The 24175-nt window shown below is 43.0% G+C and overlaps 1 long non-coding RNA gene across 1 annotated transcript in view; it reads right to left on the minus strand.

The window, feature by feature from the left end:
- Positions 1-1351: 1351 nt before the first annotated feature.
- LOC135280892 (uncharacterized) overlaps positions 1352-24175 on the minus strand; it is a 41054-nt gene continuing 18230 nt past the window's right edge. Inside the window, exons 6-8 of the long non-coding RNA XR_010347699.1 lie at positions 6841-6910; positions 5704-5874; positions 1352-1722 (exon numbers count right to left, since the gene is read on the minus strand). This is a non-coding gene — a long non-coding RNA (uncharacterized LOC135280892). The remainder of the gene's footprint in view (positions 1723-5703; positions 5875-6840; positions 6911-24175) is intronic.

The following is a 24175-nucleotide window of genomic DNA, read 5'->3' on the forward strand; positions in this document are numbered from 1 at the left end:
GTTATTCTTGACTGAGATTTCCTCTCCCTGAGCCAGGTGGGAGTCTCCTGTGTTGGGCAGGCTCTTTGCAGTCTCAGCTCATCCATGGGCAGGTCTGTGGCTGAGCCCCCAGGAGCCCTGGGTGACAGCAGGGAGAGCTGTGTGGTGGCATCACAAGTGGGTCTCACATTTCAAGGCCTGGTAGGAACAAATGTGTCATCACATTGTTCAGTGATTTAACAGCTCTGAGTGTTTTTGACAAATAGGGGCTTCCTGGCTTCAATTTGTGCTCTTTTGTGGCTGATAATGAAAGTCAGATGCTCGCTAGTTTAGGACTTGCATAGCTGAATCCCAGCTTTTGACCAGAGAGATGGGAAGAGTCAGAGTCAGAAACTGTCTTTGGGGTACAGTCAGAAACCTTTGGGGTACAGATTTCTGCCCTATCCTGAGATGCAAGAATGTATTTAACAACAGAAATATCTGTCATAAAAATATTGAAAAATATTTTAAATTTAAGAGGTGAGGAATTGTTGTCCCAACTGATTTTTTTCCACCATGGCAGTCACAAACAATACCTGCACGTTGTTCCTTAGCATGGAATTATCACTGGGTGATTTAATGTCCTGGCCCACCACACTTGCCTGAAATAAATACTTCTAACTGGCAATGAAAATGCAGGTTAATTTTCATTGCATCCTGGCACTTATTATCAACATTATTTATTATTGATCAAGTACTGACAAATGCTTTCTATGTTCTACAGCCATAAGGAGATAAAGCCCCTGTCCCATTAAATATACACACAGTGTTTAACCAAAGGCCACTGAGAATCCCACTAAAGTCAATACCCATTTATCTTCTCAGGGGAGTTTCCACAGACAGAATAACTTGGACATGTGAAATTCTCCTGCTGAAGCCTAGATACAATGTGCTCTGAAGGAGACTGTCCCCGAAACTGTGCTCCATCACAGATTTCCTCCTCTAGGAGGGTATGCTGGGATTTAACACAGAGAGGCAGGGAAAAGCAGGTGATGTGTAGCAACACCCATGTTCTGATAAATACTCTGGGAAACAACAGCACCTTGGCATCCAAGCAATCTAAGTAACATGTTTTATTGCTACAAAAAGCTCTGGCTGCCCATGCCAAAGACAGAAATGTGGATGTTGTTTCACTGGACTCACTGGACTCACTGAAGAGCTCTGACCCATTCCTGTTCCAGAGCACCCAGTAACTGATGGGTCCACAGCAGTTGTGGGAGAATGTTCCCTTCTGAGATTTTTCCAAATAAGCATCAGCTAACTAGAAATTTTATTCATAGCCAACACAGATTATTTCATTTCTTTGTAATGCAGAGCTGTTGGTGGTCTAAAAGCAGACTTTTGAGTGAGATTCACGGGGAATGTTCAAATAGGTGCTAAAAAACACTGTAAGATCAAGCTATTATGGCATCTCAGCATTTGTGAGTCCAATTTTTCTGGAGACTGAAAGTGAACTTTACTGTGCTGAGTTTATCACAATACCCAGGAAGATTTTAGGTGGATTTCATTGAAAATTCATGAACCTCTTTGAATTAGCCAACCCATTTCCTACACTATTGCTGCAAAGTCTGGCTGGATCAGCAGAGGTTTCAGGGGCGAATTTTACAATTGTGTGCTGCTTCCAGATTTAGAGATCTTCAACACCTCTTCAGCTTGCAAGGCTTGTGTTTCACTTCTGCAGATGTTTAAAATTGCATGCAGGATCTAAAAAGAAATATTCCGTTTATTTATGTGCACCTGCACTTTGACATTTCATGAACTACTGAATTGAATTCGGTGTGGAGGATTTAATATATTTCCACTTTTTTATAGGATAAATGATATTTTGTACTTCACTCTGTTTCTTAAGCCCAGACTGTCTTCTGTAGTGATGCACATCCATCTAGAGTCTTTCAAATTATGAAATTTAAATACATTTACTTGCCATCCCACTTCTGCCATTTTTCTGTGTTGCAGGCCATTGATTAATACAATAAGCCTCATCAACTGCAAATGCAGTACAGCAGTTATTGAGCTAATCTATCTTATTTCTAAGCAGTATTTTATCATGTAATTATTGTAATTATTTTAACAGACAAAAAACTTTAAGTACTGGGAGCTCTCCTCTCCACTCAAGCCAGAAATTAGCAAAAAGAGCTTTTCTCTTGTTTATTTAAGCAGCAGCAGAAGTAGAGGATTTTCAAAAGAAAAAGAGGATATCACAAGTTTTACAGCTTCTGAACAAGCTTTAAACTGTGGGAGAAGATGACAGAATTGAGGGTTAGTCAGAAGAGCAGTTGCTCCATCTAGGATGGAAATCTCATCTCCAGCTTGTAAGTAGCAAATCTGAGCAGTGAACTTTGCTCTCATCTTCCATGAACAAAATCAGAGGATGTTTTGTGAGAGTGAGGATGAAATCCAGTTCCATGGAAACTATTACATAATAATGGAATCACAGAATCATTTAGGTTGGAAAAGAACTTTAAGATCACCGGCTTCAACCTTTAACCCAGCAGTGCCAAGCCCACCAGTAAACTATGCCCCTCAGTGCCCCATCCTTTAACTATCTCCTTTGCAAACGATATTTTTATTCTTTAGAACATAGTTTCCTTTATTTGATTTTTTTAAATAAAAATTCTACATGAAACAGTCCATTTTAGTATTCTCTACTCCTTCTTTTCCCTCAGTTTTCTTTTTCTGATATATTTTTATTCATGATTGCTTTTTTCCCCCCTGTTTATCACAGAAAATGAGGCTCAAATAGAAGTAAACAATACATATGGAAAGACTTAATTGACCCAAATATTCACATATAGAAGAAAGAAAATGTAGTCAAGCTCAACAGATATTATCAAGAAAAAAATTCATTGTTTCTCTGGGAAGGGATTAAACATTGAATGTAAATAATGTGCACCCTTGGCAAGTGTCTTCATACTTCTGGCCTTACCTCAAACACATCATAAACCAGCACAGCTGCGAAAAGCTCTCCAGGGACATTCAGTTTAATTGCCAAAGCTTTTCTCCTCAATTCGAGCTTTGCAAATGCTGCAAAATGTGTGCCTGAAACCTTTCTGTGCAGCATTAATTCACAGTGCTTGGTGTCACCAGGTACTGAACAGCCTCTTGGCTGCTTCCAGCTCTGTGCTTCCGAGATCCACAATGAGGATTTATTTGGGCTCTGCTTTCTGGGGGCACTGGGCACACAGGCAGGTGTGATGTGGCAGGGCATTGCACCTCCTCCCTCAGCCCATCTGGGCACACAAATGAGCTTATCCACCAGCCAGAAGAGAAGTTTGTATTTGCTAAGTGAAGGTGTCCCTGCCCATGGCAGGGGATTGGAAATAGGAGATTTTTGAGGTCCCTTCTGACCCAAACCGTTCAATGACTTTATGATGACAATTCTGTGATCACCCCCTTCCCTGCAGCTGCTTGGCAAATCTTAAATCCCTTCCTAGAAGTTTGATCTTCAGTCAGCTTAATTTCTCTCTTTTTCACTGTTAGCTTCTTCCCAGCTCTCTGGGCAAGGGCAGAGAGCAAAGCAAAGGAGCCAGACACTCCAGGATGAACAGCAGAAATACTCAGCAGCTTGCTGCCCTCGCTGACACCTGCTCTCTTGGAGGTGCATTTTACCCCATAAATCATCTCTAAATGGGACAGGCATAGTTGTGCCCACATATTTCTGCCTTTCAATGCCCGCTGCACCTGTAGAAATCGTGCCTTTTATGCCATGGGCTAGTTAGCCCAGCTAGCCAGTGTATCAGGGAGGTCCTGGGTAAGCACACCCCAGGCTCATAAATTAGGTGCCAGCAACTTTGGAAATTGGCCCTTGTCACCTCCAAGCACGTTCCCTTCCACACCATTGCTGCAGAGCTGTTGTGGGATTCACCGGGGCAAGAAGCATTTCTAGGCACTGTCTGAGGCAGCACAAAATGCACATTGCTGCACCTTGCACAGAAACAGAATTTTCAGTGTGCAGGAACTTGCTCTGCCGACTTTGTCGGAGGTGGTTTCTTCTCCCTGCACCCTGCTAGACTCTTTCCTTCAGAGAGCAGAAGATGTGATGTTTCTCAGGGAAGTTCCTGCCTCATCATCTCCAGTTCTTTTCAACATTCATTTTAAAATTAATTTCCTCTCTTCTCCTTGCATCTACTTCTTAATTTGGCTCATACACTGTTATGAGTTTCCTGACTGAAATTTATTCACAACACAATGTCTTTATGACTGTTTTGCCTCATTTCATTCTAAAAAATACTTTGCAATCCAGTTTCTCTAGAAGCCTGGTTACAAAATAACTTTTTGGTTTATGTTATGGGTAAAATCTGCAAGGCTCTTAGATTGCTGCATGCAGGACATTAATTTCAGCTTGTGAACATGTTTTTTTCTGGAATCCTGCAGCTCTATAAGTGGAATTACTTTGATGAGTAAACTGCTAAATCAACACTTGTCTCACTCTCTTTAAAAAATAATTAAATCAAGCCTCCTTCACCTGCCACTGAAACAAACAGAAAACAGACAGATCCCTTGTTGTGACTCAACATTTTCAGCAGCTACCAAGTGCTGTCATGATTACATTTTTCTCTTCTCTGAATAGTTTTAAATTCACATTTTTTGGCAGAAGTAAGAGAGGTAATATTTCCATTTTCTTCCCACTTCCATGTGTTTCTGAGACTTGAAAAGATTTCAGAAACCACAGAAAGGGATGGATTAGCATTGCCAATGGGACAGAGGTGACAGATAAAGCTGGGTCACTGCCTAGCCCCTGTCCACACAGATGGAATAGCACTGCTATCTGGTGGCTGCTCCATGACTCATGGAAAATGCCTTGGTTGTCTCAGGCCTCTATTTGGAGGCCAGGTATACATAGCACAGAGGTTTGCCATACAGCTGATCCCAGAAAAAAAGCCAAGGATTAGCCAGGCTGCCAAGCTTACACTCACTTTGACTGACAGGCCAAAAAAAAAAAAAAAAGCAAAGCGCTGTTGAGAGGGGTGAAATGGGGAAAATTGCTGGGGGACAGGGAAAGGTTTGCAAAAAGTTTCCAACATGACAGTTTCCTGATTGTCACCAGATTTTATTCTGCAAAAAATGAAACAGATAATATCAGCATGTCCCACTTGTAACAGTCATGGAATTGAAAGCTGTCATGTTGTTGCTCAAAACAAGCTTTTGAAAGGAAAATGGATGTTTCTTTTTTCTTTTGTTAAAAAAAATATTGTTTTAAAGAGCTGACATCTGAACTTAATGTTTCAGTCGTGTTGAAATGTTACATTTTGACCCAAGATCAATGGGGATGTGGGATGTATTCATTTAGTTCTATGATTCTGGTACAGTATTTCCAGTCTTTTCAGTCCTATCTGAGACTGATGACAAAATCAGACTAAAAAAATAAATTATTTTCAAGCAGAGCATCACGATCTCAACCAGATTTTGTCATGAAAGTAATTTGGTAGGAACTGTTCAATTAATTACAATACAGACCATCACTATTGTTTAGGTTTGGGATGTACAGAAAAGATCAGCCGTGGGATCTGGATCCAGAGGCACATCCCCAAGTGGGGCTGCTCCCAGTAAAACAGCCTGTGGCCACCCAACACCATCCATCCCAGCTGAGGATCCAAAATTCTGTATTGATGAGCAAAATATGTGCCACAGAGAGGTCTGGACTCAAGAGCTGGAGTTGTTAATTACAACAGACCCTCGCCTCACCTTGAGCTTGACCGCCAGAACAAACACTGGGATTGGACGAGGTGAAATGAAGTGGCAAAATCCATCCTGCAGAGATTGTTCAGGGACTTTCAGGCCCATCTAAGGAAGCCTTGCTTTCTCCTTGACAGTTTAAAGACCAGCCGTGAACAACTGTGGCTGTGACTTGCTGCTCTAAATATAGAATAACACAAATTATCACATGCTGACAGGTTTCAGTTCCAGGGATGAGTCTGCCAGCAAGGCCTTGAAAGCATCTCCACTCAGCTGCCTGCAAGCCCAGCAGATAAACTGGCTGGGAATAACATGGTCAAAGCAGCAGTTTTCTTCTTCCAGCCCATCTCATGCTCTCCCCCATCCCTCTCAAGTTAAACTCGGCCTACATTAGCACCCTTCTCCTTCTCCTCACAGTGTAGGTGCTTTGTCATTGACATAACTTGCTGGGGGAGAATTACAACCCTGGAATTAGCACACAATTTTTCTTATAGCAACAGTAATAAATCTGTGCCTGGCACTTTATCATGAATCTGCCCCTGCAGACCCCCAGCCAATGCCTTTTCCTACTTCTCACACAATTAAAGGTGCCAAAGATTTTTTCCCTCTTAAGTCACACTTGTGACAGTTTCACAAAAACAGTACTACAGAGGGAAAGAGTCAGCATCAGACCACCAAGTTGTGAAATGTAACAATGTTTGGATGTTTGCATTCTGGCGTTTCCTAGAATTAACCTTCTTCATGCAAATTTATTACAGTTTTGAAATAAAAAAATTGTTGTGAATAAAAAAAAGGAAAAAAATCACAGCAAGTGTTAGGAAAAAAGTATTCCAACCACTTCAATGCTATTCCTTAAATATTAGTTGTGAGATTCATAATGCAATAATTTGTGGGATTTTTTTTGTACAAATTTTACCCATTGGCTGGAATATGCACTTTGTACTCAGCAAAGGCAGTGTATCATCACTAAAAAGGACTGTCATTATGATTCAGGAAGGGGTAGGTACATTTAGCTCTCTAAAACACTAGAATTAATCCTTTTCTCCACTTTTCCTGCAAACCTGGTCTAACTGAGATTACCCCTGAAGGAGCACTATCACAAAGTGCTAAGTGTGAAAAGTGGGGTCTTCATACTGGAAAACTCACCAAGCAGCAGAGATGAGCAATGAGTTTGTGTTGTCACAGCACTGGGGATGGCACCTGGCCGTGAGAGCAGCTGGAATAAAAAAAGAAACTGAATTGTAGGTGGATGTAGGGGACAAAAAAAAAAAAAAGGTGGTGACATAAAGAAGCAACATCTGCAAAACACTCAGAAGGACTCTGACCAAACACACAGTGATCAGGGAAAGAGAGCAGGCAAATGTAGGCAGGGTTTTATCCTTCTGGGATGAATTGGTTTGTATTCTTCTCATAAAGTTACTAGGAGTGCCTGGAAAATCCTGGGCTGTTTGTTTTATTATCATGTGTCCCTGGAGATGTAACTGCAAACCCCGAGGGAGCAATTCATACCACCAAAGTCTTATCACCTGTCCAGATAATCATGGAAAAGAGAAAGGGCACTTCAGCCTGCCTGGGATACAAATTACACTCCAGAAGTGCTTATCTGTCTCCGCTGGTTTTGTGGGGAACCTGGGGCAATCAGGGCAGAGCAAATTGAATCTCCCTGATCCCTGGGGACCACAGGGGAGAGTCATGGCAATGAGCAAGACCTTAAGCCATGGGAGAGCAACAGGACCATGGGCTCTGTTTCTGTGATGGCAAAGGAGCCTCTGCCCAAGTGTGTGCCACAGCAGGGCACCCCCAAACCTGTCTGAGGTGTAGGATTCGTGTCTTTGACTCACCACGGCTCACTGACCCCTTCCAGTGTGAAATTACTCAGCCAGCAAACTCACAGCCAGCAGCCTTTTCCTCCAAGTCTCCCACACAGAATGTGGCAAGCCCCAGAGGTTTTTTTTCTCCTCATGGTGTTTCATCTCCTGAGAGAATCAGCATTGCAACAGGGAACGGTTTGTTCCCTTGATCCTCTCCCTGCTGATGCCTCATCCCCTTTACTTCCATGGCTCCATTAATGCCTTGCTTCGAGCACATGAATGCAGGTATTTTGTGAGTCTCCTTCACTCTGGGGACTGGGATAACTTCTTATTCAGGATGGAAAAGGACATAAACAGAATATTTAACAAAATGACTGTAAGCACCAGTTATACCTGAAGAAAGAACTGCAAATGGCCCTGTAATGTACTTTATACCTGCTTCTTCTCACAGATTGCACTACAGGCTATTTACAATTCACATTCCACATACCCCTGCATCTGAAATGTCTTTTTCTCTCACTTACTTGCTGATTAAGTGAGAGTCTAATCTCAGCACAGCCTCCAAAGCCGCAGCAAACACAAATCTTCCCAGAGATAACTGAAATAGCGGATTTATTTATTTCCATTCTTTTGCAACTCAGTATTTGCATATTAGAGTGGTTATTGGGAGGAGAAAAGTCACAGATGCAAATCTGACATTCAGATGTCAGCTTCTCCATACATAAGGTCAACTCTGATGAGGACACTTGCTAGTCTCCAATTATAGGTCTCCTAATGCGTAAATAACGCTAATGAATGGCATCTGCCATGGAGCACAACTCATAAAGAAGATGTTAATCGAAGCCAACCCAGCTGAAATTTGCTCCTCTTGCTGTTTCATGGCCTTTTGATTCTCAGGAGATTAAGATGTTGACTTGAAAGTGGTTTGAATCGCTCAGCGCACATAGCTGGGGTCTGCCCAGCCCTCCTGGATCAAAACGTGTCCCCTGTCACCTTCTCCCTCCCTGGGCACCCTTCCCAGCCCAGAGCAGAGTGGCCTAATTTTACAAATTAGGGTGACTCCAGCTCAGGTTCCAGCCCAGGCGTAACCACCTGCAATTCAATCCCTGTGGAAAGAAGATCTTGGTCCTTTCCAAAGAGGACACTGGCTGCTGCTGTGAGGACAAGTCCTCTCAGCCCATCTTCAGGAGCTGACAGGGGAGATGAGAGTTCAGTTTAGTGCCTTGGAGAGAGGGCTCTGCCACAGACATTGCCGAGCGTGGCAGAAGTGCCAGCGCTTGACCTCTTGCTGTATTTTCTCAGGCAAATAACCCTGCAGGGCTGAGTGCTTCCGATGGCACAGCCCGTGTAGCCCAAGCTAATTGGTGACTCCTTTTTATCACCTCTCCAGTATCATCTGGATAAACTGGCTCTATCACTCTACAGCCCCAGAAACGTGAGTAGGGTAACAGGCTAAAGATGAGAACACGGGGCTGGCTGCCAAATGCTTCTGGGGCTTGTTCTTCAGGCATCTTGGTTCCTCACTAATACTTTTATCCTCTCCCCATAAATCTCTGTCTTCAGGTTGGTATTTTTTGCTTTTTTTTTTGAGCAGTGCCATGGCAGTTCCACAGTTGGAAGACCTGGTGCAACCTTCAAACAGAAAGTGAAAGGCTTGCAGGACCAGGGAGGTGACAGTGGCCCAGGCAGCAGCACACACAGAGGAGCTGCTGAAAACCTGGGTTCTTCACCTGCTTTTGTCTTGGCTTTCAGGGGAACTTAAATAAGCTTTTCATGCCTCAGTTTTTACTCCTGCAAGCAGGAGTAAAGTACTTGAAAGCTTTGTGGACGGGAAATGCACAGCAGCAAGGACTCACTAAAATCAGGGTGAGATATTTTGTCTTTCTCAGATCAGGGTAATAAAGTACCGATGCAAAGAGAAAGGCAGCAGTAGTTAACACTAGGAAAGAATCGACTTCCATCTGGTACAATAACTTCCTTTGGGCTTTTCTCCAGCTCTACCTCAATAATCTCCCTTTTATTACCCTTTATATGAGTTTCAAATTCCCTAGCTGCAGAGGCTGGCAGGGCAGGAGGTGGAGCTGCTCTTCTGAGACAGATCCCTTGGCTTTCTCCAGCCTGTAAGCTGGAGCTCAGAGCAAAAGCTGTGGTGAGAAATGTGGGCAAAGAACAAGTCCAAAATGCCCACAGCTCTGCAACTTCCAGATCACTCCATGTAGCAGCAAGATGCACCCATAAGCCTGGAGTTACCCCAATGCACTTGTTGGGGCACTCCAGGGTTGAAGAGGGAGTTTAGCAAGTGGGAGGGCAAGGGGATAAGGATAGAGGGCAAGACAAAGGCAGGAGCTACCTGTAGATGAGACCTGCAAATGCTACGCACTTGAAAAGCTTTGTTTACACACAGCATGAAAAAAAAAGCTGTGGATTAAAGTCAGTCTTTGGAGTAGCGATAAGAGAGTGGCACCCTGTGAAAGCCGGTGGCTCCCAGCATTAACAGGAGCTTTTTAGCCTTTTCCCAGCCTCGTTAGTAAGGGGTTTATTTACAGTTTCCAAAGAAGAGAGAGATGAGATATTTCTGGGAGTGGTCACGGGAAAAGCAGAAATTTTCTCCCTTTTTAAGAGGCACCAGTGAGCTGTGAAGCCTGGAGCATCCAGCATCTTTGCTTCCCTTCTTCTGTATCCCTGTAAGGACTTCCTCAGCACTCCAGAAAAGTGATCCCTGGAGCTGTCCCTCCTGCCTGGGGAGCATCTCTCCCTCCATGCAATGAGACACGTTCAGTGTGCAAGTGAAGACAAGACCAAACCTTGATGAAATCTGTGCAACACCACCAAACCTTGGGTTACTCAAGGCAGGCCAATAATCTCAGTCTCTAAGACCTTTCTTCATTACCACATTTAATGAAAAAAAATTAAAATCCTCACATCCATCAGCCTAAAACCACTAAAGAAGAACAGCTGACACTCAGGCAGCAAAGTCTGGCTCTGGGAGTTGCCTGTGACCTGAGACTCTCTTGCCTCATACCGAAGATATTCTTACTAACAGGAATTCACCAGCACAAAAGAAATTGCTAACAACTTTCAGATCACAAAGTTTCCCTTTTGCATTCAATGGAAATGGGGAAAAGCAATCACACAATACAAAACTTGCTAATATACCATCATCTGCTCATATATTATAAAACTTGCTTATTGCTGTAGTGATTGATATATTTTTAGTATGCAAGAAGCTGAGCATCGTGTGCCTTCCAACTGCTGGAGCACAATTATTGTATTGATTTGATGTGACAGTAGCTCTGTGTTTAAGGTGGTTTATGTTTTTTAATTTGCAATTAAATAAAAGGATGTCTACTCTCCAAGATGGCTGACGGTTGTTTATACCCTGCAGTAGTTGATGAAGCAAAGTTTTATTTGGCTTCATAAAACATAGTTGTTCTGTCACTCTGCAGCACATTAGCTAGAGTTCTCAGAGTGGTTTCTTACCTAGCAAAAGATAAAACTAAACTCCAATCTATTTTAAAGTAGGCAAGGTAACAACATCAATGTTGCAATGGGACTATAATGAAGTAAGTGAGCTGGCAATATTGTACTATTGATAAAAGTAATGGTGATAATATATTTCTATAACACCTTTCATCTTGAAGTGCTCCAGATATTCACGTGTTCCTTTGCTCTGCTCCCTCCCTCCCTTCCTCTCTTTCACTGTATGTATATAAATACAGTCATATATACATATATTTTATTTAAGCCCTCCTCTTCTTTTGTGGATTATATCTTCTCAGCTTTGCAGAAAGGAGGAATCTTGGCAGCTACTTAAAATCAGGTGTTGCACAAGAGTTATGGATCTATGGATGAGATTGCTTCGTGGTCCATGACTAGAAGGGAATAACCCTGCTGTGGGAGATCCCCAGTGTCTCACCCAGAAGCAGGAAATGCTCGTGCTTCCTGACTGCTTCATAAATCTGAGGTGCTGCACAAAAAACAGGAAGACAACATTTTCTCTGTAAATGTGCACTGTAGCTCTGTAGCTTACAGTCAGAGGAGGAGTCATAAATGTGAGCTGGGCACATCTCTGGGTCTGTCTCTTCTGCACAGACCCTGTGTGACAATGGCAGAAGATGACTGATCTTCCTCCCACACACACCATAACCTCATCTCAATGTCCCACTCTTAAAGGTGGAAAATTTCTCCACCAGGGCTGCCCAAGAAAGAGAAAAATCACTGAGTGCTCCCTTGGAAACTTGATGCATTATCTCTTGAAGTTCACAGAATGTTTCCTACCATCTTCAGTAGCTTTGAATTGATCCCACGTCAGTACAGAGGCACTGGATATTTGCCAGCACCACATAGTTCAGTTTGGTGCCTGCCAAGCTAAAGAGTTAAATCAGCTGGGGGGACATTTAAAACCAATGCACACTTCAAGTATAGATAAGGCCTGGTCCTGCTGACCTCCATCCAGCTGGCCTGTGCCCAGAGCTAAACCCTCCAAGAGATGCGATCGCCATCTCTCCATTACCTTCGTCATTCCCAGGATTCTTCCCCACACAAACGTGGCAGGCAGAAACACAAAACACCAGCAGGGTCAAATGTTTCCAAATGTTGAGTAGCGCATCTCTCCAGCCTTGGGTGGGCCTCCAAAAATTCCACAGATTCTGGGCCATCCATTCATCAACCCCAATTGAATTCTCGTGCTTGTCGTGCCACATGAAACATGTGTTGGTTATCATATGATGTACTACAGCACATATACAGCTGAATTCCCGTGTCACCTTGTGCTCCTTCTGACAAAATAATCTATAAATACCAGGTCTGACCCTGACAATGGATTTGTTTTGACTGCAGCAGTGCCACTTCTGCATGAATATTCCAGCAAGCAATTACAGTAGGAATGCAGCAGAGAGTAATATTATCAAATTCTCCCCTCAAGGAGACTATTAGACAAGTCATCGTGTCATCCTTTGCCATTATTCAGTCCAGAGATGTGACATAAGGAGTTGGGTCCATCCAGTGTAGGAACCAGCTTGTGCCATGTGATCTCATCTACCTCAAACATCCAAAGTATTAAGTTATGAAAATCAAGTACACCAAACACTGTTGATGGCCAACATTTTTAAGCAGCTAAAATGTGCATTCCATTGTCTGATCAATTACTAGGGCAGACAGGACAATTACATCATCTAGCCACCGGACAGGAGAGCCCATTATATCTCAGTTTATCAGCTTTACATAACATGACACAGACTGCCATTTTGGTGCAATGCATTGGTGCACACACCCCAAAACTAGTTTTGGTAGTGTTTGGAGGCACATGCAATGTGAGTTTATGACACATAGATGCATTTCTGACAAGTTCTGTCATGAGTGAAAGTGAGATTAACACCAGATTGGCTCCACAAGGGGATGGAGTGGGACAGAAAAGGACATTTACATGAGATTAAAGGGGAATACTGTGATGCATTAGTTATTACATGTGTCATTTCTGAACTTGATGCCTAATCCCAAATCTTCTAATTAAGTGGGGAGAAGAAACAGCACATGAAGAATAAAGAAATAGCACACAACATATAAATAACCAGTATTGCAGAGTAAAAGAATTCAAAACCATTTTTTCTTCTACCATATATAAAGCATTTATTCCAAAATCTCTTTAACTTGACATATAATAACCTTTTATTTAACTACAGGTGATGCTTCTAAGTGACTGATTTTGGAGATATTAATTTTCCAACAATTTCCTGTTGCTCACAGTTTAAAGCACATCTAAAGAAACACTTTGGGGGTTTGTGTCATTTTAAAAGCATTCTCAAACTCCCAGCTTGTAAAAGGATATAAATTTGTTATTTCTTTCTCAACAGAATACAGGTTATCAGAGCATTGTAATTTGCATTTTTTTAAAACTCCTTGGAGTAAAAAACCTCCATAATTATTGGATGAGTATAGCAGAACCAGAAGAAATATCTGGAAAACAAGGAAGCCCCATTAGAACAGACCCACAGAAACCTCTAGTGTCACACAGACCTCAAACAAGCACAGCTTTGTCCCAGGATTTTTGATCCGACAAAGAAACTTATAAAAATAGGAAAGACTATGTAAAAAAAAAGGATTTATTTCATGCTATGCAGGTGTCTGAGAGAGATATGTGGTGTTGGGATTAATAATGACACAGCTCTTCTGGTGTGAAGAAGTGACTGAATTGGTCCCAATTCTCTCAGCTCATGAAAACCTTGTGGCAAACCTTGCCATGACAAGGGAAGATTGAATGATGGGGACTTTGTGTTTTAAGGAACAGCAAGTTTCTACCTTGCTTACTTAAGCCTGAACATTTTCCTTCTGTAGAAATGCATGTGGCTGTCTCAGACCATACCTGAAATACAGGTACAAGACCTGGCTTCAAACCTTTCAGCACACCTCTGGCAAAACAATCCTGGGGACTGCTTCCCACATAGCTGCTGACAGGTACCACATAAATGTAATTTCTGAGCACAGGTGTGGGTTAGATATTAGGAAGAAATTCTTCCCTGTGAGACACTGGCACAGGTTGTCCAGAGAAGCTGTGGGTGCTCCATCCCTGGAAGAGTTCAAGACCAGGGTTGGATGGGGCTTGGAGCAGCCTGGGATGGTGGAAGGTGTGTCCCTGCACTAAGAATCATAAAATCAGAGTTTGGGTTGGAAGGGACCTCAAAGATGATTGGCTTCCAATCCCCTGCCATGGGCCAGAACACCTTAAATGAGAGGAGATTCCTCAAAGTCCCATCCAACCTGGCCTTGAACCACAGCAGGGGGGTTGGACTCGACGATCTTGAAAGGCCCTTCCAACCCAAATTCTACAATTCCATGTTTATAAACTGCTTTGTGAAACAAACCAGATTCAGATGTTCCTTTCTAGGAACAGAGGATTCACAGAGCACATTAAACAACACTGTCTCTCCCCACAGGAGTTTAGGACTACAGCAAGGCCTTATGTAAACACAGCTTTTCACACACCACACCTCCCAAAAGTGCCAACAAGATCCCATCATCCTCCTGCTTTTCACACATTACTCAGTTTCAGTGCTGAAAGCAGGGCCCAGGACTTGGAGCCTGCCCAGAACAAAGCCACCCTGACACTGTTATGTTTTGCTGCTCCAAAAAACAGATTCCAGCTCAGCACCAGTGCAATGTTGTAATTGCACTGTGAGATGCAAGACCACAAACAACAGGCACAGGAAAAGTCTTCCTAATCCTGCAGAAAAATTTCTAGAACTACAAAGCTGTTCTCATTCCATGCATGAGGGAAAAAAAAAAACCAACCCCTTTTGAAGAGTTGTGATGGCACAAAAACTGTAATCCACATATGATTCAGTGACTGGAATCTCAGGGCTTGCCTGTGCTGCACACTGCTTCTGAAATGAGAGGCAGCATATCCGTGTCAGTGTGATTCCCAAATTAATGACTGCTTTTTAAAGAGGACTATTCCTGGCCAAGGCAGGCATATGGTGCTGGGAAACCCAGTGCAGTGCTGCATACATGCTCAGGTATATGTGGATGCTAGGATGCCTCTGCTTCAGCAGCACGGTGCAATAGCCATGACACATTTCCCATAAACCAGTTTACAATCCAGACCAGAACATGATTCACTGTTTTAAGGAGACTGCAACTCTCTCTCCTGCTTTTTCTCTCTGTCCCTCTCAGAGATCTTGGACTCAAAATTGGTGCTAGCAAAGCAGCTCTGAATGCCACAGTGAATATTCCTGTGAATATTTAAATTTCTTTCCACAGATAATCTATGCTGTGAACCTTCAATTTTTATTGTACCTTACAGCACCAAAAATAGTCACCTAAGGCAGTGCAGGGAGAGAATCTCCATTGCAAGGAGCTGTAGAACAAAATATATCAGAGAAGCAATTTCCTTCTCGTTCATGGGAAAACTCATTAATTGCACATTGTCCTTCAGGGAATGGGCACTGTATTTACTGGAATTATTTCAGGGATTTAGGCCCAGACTGGGACAACTGAGTGACCATCCTGTGCCCACCCCCTCGGTGACAGCTTCGAGCTCTGCCTTGCCCTCCCTTCACTGAAACACAGATTTCAGCAGCCAAGAGTCATCTCCCATCTCTCCCTAGGCCATGCATAGGAGTCACCAGAGGTAACCAAATGAATTCTGAGTGTGAGTCCAGGGGGCAAGAAGAGCAACAGAGACATGGGAGATGTTTTTGGGTGTGCACTGAGTGCATCTCCAGAACACAGGCCCTGCAGCATGTGCACAGATTGCAGCCAGATTTTTGTGGCAGCTCCTTTGGGAGCAGAAGCTTCTATTTGTGAAGAGATCACAAAGGCTGGGAGTGATTTTAACCTAGAAAGGACACATATAAAAACATGAACCTGCTATCATTGCAGTAACTAGGTGCTTTATCTTTAATTTTAAAGAATTTAAAAGATTGTAAACTGAGAGCTTGGCAGTTAAGAAAGAAAATTAACTCTGTGGTGAATCCTGACCTAATGCTCCTCTTTTCCCCTCCTCCTAGAGTGATGGAGAATTTTTTGTTAAACTAAAAAGGCACATAATTTGGAAGTCACGAGAAGAAAGCTGGTGGTTTTTTTTTTTTAGCACGCTGCAGACACCCTGTGGAATTAGCTATTGCAGCAGGTCAAAAAGTCAAACAGTTTGTAAGGATTCAAACAGACTCAGATAGTCTTATGAAAACAGACAATCACTGGGAGGAGAACAACATCCAGCTGAAGGAGACAGGGAGAAAATCAAGCTGCTTTTTTCAGACCAAGCTTGCTGGCCAATCTTTCCCACAGAGAAGGTGTAGGAATGGCCACTAATGCAACAGCACAGGAGGAACAGCCTCAGAGAAGGATGAGGCATCCATTACAAAGTGCTGCTAAATCTCACCCACTGTCTGTTCTGCTCTCCCTCCTCGGGATGCTGAAATAACTCCCCCATCAGCTCCTGCTCTCAGCCTCATGGGCTGACAGAGCTCTTTAGAAGAAAGAAATCTCATCCGTGGGAAATATTTTCAGACACAGAAAAACAAATCAAGTTACATTTGGAAGGACCAAATGAATTGTTTCCACACATCACATAAGGCTGCCTCTACATTGGCATTTTGCTTCAGAACAGGAGTGGGATTTTGAAGTAAATCTCCCAGTCATCAATTTACCATGCATTGGCTCCATTTACAGAGCTGTTTTGATGCCCATGGACTAGATTCCTTTCAAAGAAAATTAAACCAGAAGCTCCAACCAAAATGTGCAGCAAATGTGCTGCAAACCCTGAGGCAGACACAAGACATAATGACCAAGTTGATGTCTGGTCCTCCAGACAGGTTTGGATCCCATGTAGGAAGGAGACATTTGGTCCATGGGGCCAGATTAGGTCTAGGCAGAAATAAAACTCCCAAACTTCATGTAGGACAGCAGAAGTGCCCCAGCACAACCTGCTCCAAACCATTCTTGCACATCTATTCCCCAGGTTTGCTTGCTGATCCTATATCATCTACAAATTATGGGTAGGTCTACACATACAACTTTCCCCATCTAGCCAAAAGAAGAGAAATCCAAGCACACAGAAAGATTTCCCAGGATAAATAATGAAGGCAAATAGGGGCAATTTCTGGCTGGACAGGAAATGCCAGTCTGTGTCCTCCAAGAAGTGACAGAGTGACACCACAGGCATTTTCTGCAGGTCAAAGCCATGCCCAGACTCTGGTCCTTTGTGTTCCCTTCTGAAGGAAATCTCACAGAGCTGAGTCATAGACCCCATAATTGTGCTACCAGATAGCAGACTCATTCATGACAGGCAGCTCCAGATACAAATTTAAGACATTTTTCAGCACTGCATGTAGGAGAACTATGCCAGCCCTGAGCTCTCTCTTTGCTTTTTTGAATAGAGAAGCCCAAGTACACGCAAAAAATAAATCTACTTATTAACAAAAATATTTCTTATATCAGCTTGGTATATATAGGCCTTCATTCTTGCATTCCTTTGGGTTATTTCAAAACTTTAAAGAGAAGACAAATGTTAGAAGTAAAAAGATATTTTTCATTTTTTAAGCTCCAACAGCCAACTAAATGTTAATCTAACTTGTTTTTCTAGACTCAGGTCAAATCCATCATCTTTAATCCTTGGGGATCGTCATTCTCTGATTTTTTCACTCAGCTTCCAAATCTTTTTACTTAACAGAATTTAAACATTTCTTCAAAGTAGTTAAAGAAATTTTTTATTTCCTTTTCTTTTCTTTATTTTCTTCTTCTATCAGGACTTGCCAGCAAGGAGGACCCCTGTTGCTTCTGCTTTGCCTATTTGTTGGAAATAGTGGAAATCTTACAGATGTTTGTAGGCAGGATGGAACTTTAATGGTTTTGATCAGTCAAATCAATTTAAAAGATGGTTTGTGGACTTGGTGTAACAGTATATTCTTAAGCTACATGGTGGATAAATATTCAAGAAATGGGTATCTCCTGTTTGGTTACCTTTTCCTACCCAACAGTAACAATTCAAAAGTAAGCTGCATTTTGGAAACAAGCCATATCTTCACCCTGTTCTAATCAAGGAAAAGATCTGCTGCTATCACTCCTGCTGTGAGTTCAAGAAGTCAATCCATGGCCTGTACAACAAATCCAGGGCAAAATTATGGAGTTGGTTTTCCAGCATCAGAGCTACATTAAGCACTGCATTCCTCTATCTCCAAAGCTTCAAAGCTGAACTGGTCCAGTCTAGGTTTGGACCAGAACCCCGGGGAAAGGTTAATTTTCAGAACTGTGAGGTGTTCAGAACTGAGGTTCCAAACTCTGGCTCTTCTCTAATGAGAAACAGTTTGTGCATCTCTTCACACACCAAGGGAATATTGCTCAGCTTGACCCCCCTCCAACTTTATGATTGGAAGGAGTATGATACACAGGAAGCAAAATCTCCAGACTGAAGCACTGCCAGAAAATTCCCCCACTGAGTGTAAAAATGAGAGACAAAATTGGATCTCAACCAATTTAAAGTTTCAGGAAAAGAACAGACTGTGGCCTAGCATATCAGTGCAACATTATCCCACTGATTCACTCTGGCAGCTTGACCAGGCTGCTCTCATTAGTTCCAGCACAACCACAGAAAAAAATCTGAATATTGTCTCCAAGGCAAAAAAAGAAATCAATGGAAGGGAACAACTGTGTTTCCAAGAGATACTGCCTGGTCTATAAAGTCATCACTGAGTGATGGATGGGTGCCACAACCCTTTCTTACTCCTGAGGTGACCTTTCTTGAGACAGCAGTGATATAACAGTGTTTGTGTGGGGTGAGATTGTCCCACCCCTGCCCATCCTGTGGGCAGTACAGCTGCTGGCCATGGCTTTCCAATGCTGTCACTCATGCCTTCTTTTTCACCCTGGGTTAGCAGCAGTTTCTCTTTCCTTTTGGGATGCTTGAATCCCTCCAAACTGGGGTCCTTTAAGCAGTTCCACCCCGATCAGTGAAAGCAGAGTCCTTTTCTCAGGACTTGTCTCCTTCTCAGTTTCCCTCAGGGCTGCAGAATGCCTGGGCATATTGCACACAGCACCCAAGAGCATTTTAAATAGCCTGGGTGTGAGAGCTCTGAGCCCCTCTCTGCTTCAGAGGAAGCCTGCTGCACTGCATCATGCCTGCATTGAGTGCCACTGTAGTTTTCTCTGAGAGATTAAGCAGAGATTTATTTCTCCACTTCAAGTGTTTGCGGTGGGTTTTTTTTTATTTTTTAATGCTGCCACCAAGCTTGGATTTCAAACTTGAGCTTGATTGGGCTTTAATGGATTTTCTACACAGCATGGCCATTGAGCACCTCCCGTGTACTTCTGGAGTGACTTCACTGCACAGGGATATAAAGTGCTTAAATGGTAGATGGTGCTGTTACCCACTTAGCTACCAAGGTCTGCTTCTAAACCACGTCACAAAATTCATCCAGCACTGCTCTGCCTGATAGCACAGCTTGCAGGAGCCAGCATCCATCTTTTCAGCTCAGGTTAATCAGCACCAGAAAATGTTGTACCTTAGACAGTATTTATTCATTTGTTACAGGGCTCAAGCAGGGAGCAGTTCAGGCTGTCAGGCTGCCTACCAAGAGTGCCTGCTTTGGACTGGAAGTAAGCAGAAACACAAAGAAAATCAGCCCTTGGTGAATCTCCACCCAAGGAGGAGCTTTGCAACCTTTTCTCCGGAGAAATGAGAAATGAAAAAGAGAATCCACAGGAAAATTCAGCTGAGACAATGATGCAGTAGTGGGAGAAAGGCAGGAGTTTGCATAATATTCTGAATATCTGGACTCAAACCTTAGTTCTAAAAGCTGATTTTGCCTGATGAGAGATCCACAAGAGGATCAGCTTAGTCTGACTGTCAGCAACAACTCTGGCATGGCAGAACAACAGGGCTGGTCAGGAGGAGTCTGGGACTCAGGAGTGTCACCACATGACAAGAGACACCCACCAGAGGAGGGCACTGAGGTGGCATCAGCTGTGATGGGGCTTCAGAGCTCTGGGGCATTAATGCTGTGGGTCAGAGCTGTGTGCTGGGCTGACCCAGGGCTGGCACAGCCTCTGCTTTCCACATCACACTCTGAATCAACAAGTAACTCCCCAGTCCACAACCTGCCCTTTGCAGATAACCTGTACATAACAGCAAAACACACAGGAACTAGCAGCTTACAGTTTTTTTTTCCCTAAAAAAAAAATCTAAACAGTCCCTGTGGATATTTTGATTATCTCAGGTCTTTCAGAGCTGTGAAGAAATTGAAATTTCCCCTTTAGTGTTTGCCCATTGCCTCTTCAATAGACACAAGCTTCACCAAGCACCCACACTAAATCTGCCAACACTTATTTTCCACCATCTGCATAGTAATTGCACTAGGAGCTGAGTTTAATATCCTTAAATTTCCATTTTGACATGCTGGAGAGCTCCTGCTATACAAGGTGCAAGGGGATATTTAGTCTCAGATTATTGACCTGGAATGAAGAAATCCAAGTACCAGCTTTCCTCTCATTCTTCCCTCACCTCAGTGGCTTCATCAATTAAATGTTCCCTATCTCTTCAGCAGAGACAGCTCTCCTATCACCCTATTCTTATTTGCTTAGAGTGTCTCCTTCCAGCTGTATCCTACGGAGTTTGTTGGATGATGATCTGTAGTGTTGTTTTTCCTCTTCCTTCACTTTGCCCTGAACTGTTTTTATCTGACATATTCTTGTGGTTTTGGGCAGGCTCTCTGTGATCCCCCATGCCAAACTACCAGGGAGCAGCTGCTCTGTGAGAAGAACTTCTCAGCTGCCTCAAGGGAGCCCCAGGCCTCAGTCTGACTATGCCCCCAGCAATCTGAATGAAACTGCAATTTTTGAAGCTCTAACCTATTCTATCTGTACTTAAAAAGTGGACTGTTTTCTCAGAGCAACCCTCCTTCTGCTTCCACCCAAAGAAAGCACTCTTGGAGGATGTGAAATTGGCTGATTTGCTTGTGGAGGTGGGGAGGCCCTGCTGTAGATCACTGACTGGTGAAGACCTTGTTCATTCATTCCTGTGAGCTGTCTACTAAAAAATGATGCTACCTAGCCTTATGTCACTTAGGACTGAATGTAAAACTCATCACTTTGACTGTGCACTCCTAAAATACCCTAGCAATGCCCACACAGCCCCTCAGGCACACCTCTGTCCCCATGGAGCTCCCTCAGACCTCCCTTTCTGTAACTCCTGATACCTTAGGATCAGGTGTCCTGATCTCAGGTTTATCCTGCTTATTCACTCAGAAATTCAAAACCTTCAACATAAAAAACACCCCACCTTGGCGTACCCTGAGATAAAATCTTATTGTATGAGAGGATAAAAAGTCCAGGGTTGCTGGTAAGCCAGGGAACTGATTCAGCCCCATCACCTCAGTGCAAGTCAGCATCTTGCTAAGCTTTGCAGGGCAGGTGTGTCTGAGCCTGCCCTGCACTGCTGGCCAGACACTGCTGGGGGAACTCTGACATAGTTTTTTTTTCCATCCAGCAAACACAAAAGCATAAGTTTGCAGGCAGCAATCTGGATGATAGTGAAGCATTGCCAGCTCCCCCACGTCCATACCATGACTCCTCCAAGGCATCACCTTGCTGAGGGTGGAGCAGAGCTCTGTTCACTGCTTAAAGGTCATTTTTAGAGTCAGGTGAGGCTGCCTCAACACGAGTGTGTGTGCAAGCACATGGGTACTATAAAAATACCTGCTTGAATTGGTTCCAGGTAGGGCGTGGCTCTGCTTTACACAATGAAAAATCAAGCTGCTGATCAATGAATTCCTCAGCCTTCCCCAGTGTAAATGGTGCAGCTCAGACACAAAAGAGAAAATTATTGCTTAGTGTTGGATCTTCCTTGAAGATTCCTTAGTGCTGATCTTCCTTCCTAGAGCTGGGCTGGAGTGGGGGATCACAGCCACAAAAGGCTCCAGCCCTGTTATGCGGGGCAGGAGCTCCATCAGCACAAGGATGCTCCCACAGCTGATGTCCTCCAGCAGCAGCAGGGGAACCACAGACCTTTGGTGGGCTTGCTCCTGTAGCTGTCAGCAGATATCCCTCAGGGAGCCACACATGGAAAAAAAAAACCCTTCTAGGTGAAATCTACAGCTCAATCAGAGAGGAGAAATTTGGCCTTGGACAGGAGAATAGATGAAAAGCTGCCCTGCTCTTCAAAGTTGAGGTCAACACAAGACTTTTCGAAATGCATCTTTTCTCCTAAAGTGAGAACTTTTTTTCTTTTCTAAGCATGGTGAATTCATCTTTAGTGCAGACATCAAACCTCACAGCACTGAGAACAAAGGAGCCTATACTATGTAGCACAGTTGCTTTTTATGATTTTATTTTTAGTAGCATGCAATGACACAAAAGCATTTTGTTAAAATAAAACAGTATTTAATGTGAAAATAAGCCATTAAATACACTACAGGGGTTATATTTTGTTTAAGATTTACTAAATATATGGGAAAGACAAAAGCTTTAGAGGATTTTCCATTAATACAAAATGTTATTTGCTCTTTGTCAAGGGAGAACCCTCACTTAGTGATTTAAAACACAACAATACCCATAAAAAGCATGAAAACTTCCTAAGTTTTCTGAAAGTTTAATAGCTAGTGACATGTTATTAAAAATAGCAAGCCTCCCACTTCACAAATTCTGCTGTAACTTTTAATATGAGGAATCAGATAAACATGATACCCAGAGAAGAAAATTCAGATCTAGTTTGGAGAACCAATTGCCAAAAGCAATGAGGAGCAGATACCAAAACTGACATGAAACAGAAATTGGAACAGGTTTCTCAAATGCCTGAGCTGACACAAGCGCATAAGTATAGAAATATGGTGAAAAAAAGTGGTTTAAAATTATTTTGGTTCCCTTAACACTGAAAATTATCATTGAGTTACATCTTTTTGTCTACCCATCATATTGTGCAGTTGTATGAATAGTAAATGTGTAGAAATGTTATAATTTTGGGGTAAAAGGAGACTTTACTAACTTTAAATTTATCCTACTGAAAAATTATTGCAATTCCTAACCTGCCCAAATCAGAACTAACTTTCCAAATTCACACAAACCACTTTTACAATCCAATCCTCAGAAGCCCCCTTTTACCTTTGCAGTTAATGTAAGATTTTTCAGAGTTGTAATGAAAGCACATCCAGAGGAGCAGCTGAACATTCATGCTCTCATCTTCCCTACTCTTCTGCCCTCCCTATCAAGTAATGCAGGTACTTGGTTGCACATATAACCCTGTGGCAGAAATAAATGCTGCTCCTGCCTTTACACAAACTGGAGATGAAGTGCCCCTGACTAACGCCTCTGCTGCTGCTCTAGGAAGACAGAGGAACGGATTATTCAGAGGTTTCCCCTTTTCCTCATCTGTATGCATGTTGCATAATATGTAGTACTTTAACATCAGGACCAAAATTTTTATTATGCAAACTTATTGTGACTATCAAGTCCTCATTGAACATTAACAAGCTCTGAAAGATACTATTAAATGTGTCACTTTAACTTCAAATTGAAGCCTATGTATTTTTAGTTAATAAGTAGAAGTGTGTGAGTGTAGCAGACGCTGCCATTAACCATCTTATCGGGTTAGGGGATGGCAAGAGTTCTTCCCCAGCACTGGCTGGGAGAGCATATGCTCCTTTTATAAACTTGGAAGCCATTGTACAGCCATGTGCATCACAAAACCCGGGCTGCAGCTCCAGAGCAGAGGGCACAAGTAATTAGACCTTTTGTTTCATCTGTGTCTCTGATCTCCACCTCCTCACTACCACGATTTTGCCCTTTTCCTCTCTCGTTCCCATCTGCAGCTGGAATCAAAGGGTGTGTGTAGGAGGGCTGGTGTGGGCAGGATTTCAAGGGGATGGTAAGATGCTTCAGCTGGCTGATACATGGGAACAAATAAGCCACTGGAAGGCTCCCAAAGCCTGCAGAGCATGGCCAGAACATGGACAGGAACTGGGGGAAGAGGCATTCTCCCACTGGTTGCTGCTTTCCATCCTCTGAGCCAGTCCCTCACCAGCTACACACGGCAGCAAGCCTGCCTGAGGTGAAGGAGAACACTTACAGGAGGCACAGATTCAGTTTCTAACCTTCACACCCTCTGGAAATACACCCTCCTTCCCATGGTAATTTGTTTTATCTAGAGCTGGCTCAGACACAGATTCTTGTCATCCCTCAATTCT

The sequence above is a fragment of the Passer domesticus genome, chromosome 14 (assembly GCF_036417665.1).
Source record: "Passer domesticus isolate bPasDom1 chromosome 14, bPasDom1.hap1, whole genome shotgun sequence".
In the NCBI taxonomy this organism is placed as follows: Eukaryota; Metazoa; Chordata; class Aves; order Passeriformes; family Passeridae; genus Passer; species Passer domesticus.